Genomic DNA, 2,567 nt, shown 5'->3' with positions numbered 1-2,567 from the left:
AAAGCAAACATACATTTTAACCTAGATTGCCCCCTTTCAGGAGTCTATCTTGTTAAGAGCTTGTACGTGACCCCAAAAATGTTAAATCCAAGGATGATTACTATAGCATTGTTTGAAATAGTAAAACAAAACAACAGAGCCACATGTCCGTTAGGAAGAGAATGGTTAGGCCGGTCTTTTAAATTTTTATTTATTTGTTTGTTTGTTTATTATATTTTTTGTAGAGACAGAGTCTTGCCATGTTGCCCAGGCTGGTCTCCAACTCCTGAGCTCAAGTAATCCTCCCAGACTGGGCAACATAGTGAGACCCCCTTCTTTACAAAAAATAAATTATCCAGGTGTGGTGGCGGGTAGCTGTAGTCCCAACTACTTAGGAGACTGAGGTGGGAGGATTGCTCAAGCCCAGGAGTTTAAGGCTGTGGTGAGCTATGATCCTAAGATCATGCCACTGTACTCTAGCTAGAGTGACAGAGACCCTATCTCTAAAAAAAACGAAAGAAAAAAGAAAATGGTTAATAAGCACAAAAAATATGTTAAACATACTGGTCATTATGGAGATGAGATACAAATCAAAACGATAGAGAGATGATTTCACGCCCACTAAGATGATTGTGATTTAAAAAAAAAGACCGACAATAACAAGTGTTGGCAAGATGTGGAGAAATTGGCACCCTTACGTATTTCCTGTGGGGACGTAAAATAGTGTAAATGCTTTGGAAAACAGTTAGACAGTTCCTCGGTAAATTAAACATAAAGTTACCATATGCCCCAGAATTCTACTTCTAGGTATATGTCCAAGAGAACTGAAAACATCTGGTCATACAAACACTTGTACAAGAATGTTTGTATCAGCATTCTTCATAATAGCCAAAAAGTACAAACAACCCAAATGTCCATGAATAGCTAAACAAAATGTAACATGTCCACACAGTGGAGTATTATTTAGCCATAAACAGAAATGAAGTACTGCTTCATGCTGCAACATTGATGAATCTTGAAAAAAATATGCTCAGTAAAAAAAGCATTCTTATAATTGCACTTATGTTGCATGTCCAGAATAGACAAGTCCACACAGACAGAAGTAGTGACTGCCAAGGGTTGGTGGCATGGGGGATGGGGCCTGACTGCTAATTCGTATGGAGTTTATTTGTTGGGTGAGAAAAATGTTCTTGAAGAGATAGTGGCTATGGTTGCACAAGTTTCGAAGTATGCTAAAACCCACCAAATATTTTGAGACAGGGTCTTGCTCTGTTGCAAAAGCTGGAGTGCAGTGGTGAGACCATGGCTGACTGCAGCCTGGAACTCCTGGGCTCAAGTAATCCTGCCACCTCAGCCTCCCAAGTGGCTGAGACTACAGGCACATGCCACCACACCTTGCTAATTTTTTTTTATTTTTAGTAGAGACAGGGTCTCACTCTGTTGCCCAGGCTGGTCTTGAACTCCTGACCTCAGGTGATCTGTCCACCTCAGCCTCACAAAATGCAGGGATTACAGATGTGAGCCATCACACCTGGCCGAATTGTACACTTTAAAATAGTGAATTGTTGTATGTTAATTACATTAATTAAAAAGGTAAGGTAACAACAAAGACAAAATAGAGATTAAGAAAATAGATGCTGGGTACAGTGGCTCACGCCTATAATCCCAGCACTTTGGGAGAGTGAGGTGGGCAAATCATGAGGTCAGGAGTTTGAGACCAGCCTGGCCAACATGGTGAAACCCCGTCTCCACTAAAACACAAAAATTAGCCGGGTATAGTGATGCACATCTGTAATCCCAGCTACTCGGGAGGCTGAGGCATGAGACTCGCTTGAACGCAGGAGGTGGAGGTTGCAGTGAGCCAAGATCACACCACTGCACTCCAGCCTGGCCAGAGAGTGAGACCGTCATGCACACACACAAAGTATTTTAAGTATCAAATTGATAAGTATTAGATTGATAAGTATTTTAAAGACGAGTCAGTAGTTAACTATCTCATCCCTCCTGCTCATGTACAAACGACACAAGACTTTATGATGTCTGGAGATTAAAAAGCTCAGTAATGTAAGAATGACAATTATCACCCAAATAAATGTAAAATTTCAACCCAAACCCAAGGGGTTTTTAATGAAACGTTAAGTGTTCATTTAAAAATGTATATATTAAGGCCGGGCGCGGTGGCTCAAGCCTATAATCCCAGCACTTTGGGAGGCCGAGGCGGGTGGATCACAAGGTCAAGAGATCGAGACCATCCTGGTCAACATGGTGAAACCCCGTCTCTACTAAAAATACAAAAAATTAGCTGGGCATGGTGGTGCGTGCCTGTAATCCCAGCTACTCAGGAGGCTGAGGCAGGAGAATTGCCTGAACTGAGGAGGCGGAGGTTGCGGTGAGCCGAGATCGCGCCATTGCACTCCAACCTGGGTAACATGAGTGAAACTCCGTCTCAAAAAAGAAAAAAAAATGTATATAACTGGGTGCAGTGGCTCATGCCTGTAATCCTAGCACTTTGGAAGGCAAAGGCAGGAGGACTGTTGGAGTCCAGGAGTTTGAGACCAGCCTGGGCAACATAGCGAGACCTCCATATC

This window comes from Cebus imitator, unplaced genomic scaffold, assembly GCF_001604975.1.
Source record: "Cebus imitator isolate Cc_AM_T3 unplaced genomic scaffold, Cebus_imitator-1.0 Scaffold102, whole genome shotgun sequence".
NCBI classification, from domain to species: Eukaryota; Metazoa; Chordata; class Mammalia; order Primates; family Cebidae; genus Cebus; species Cebus imitator.
Note: the sequence above shows the minus strand (reverse complement) of the source record.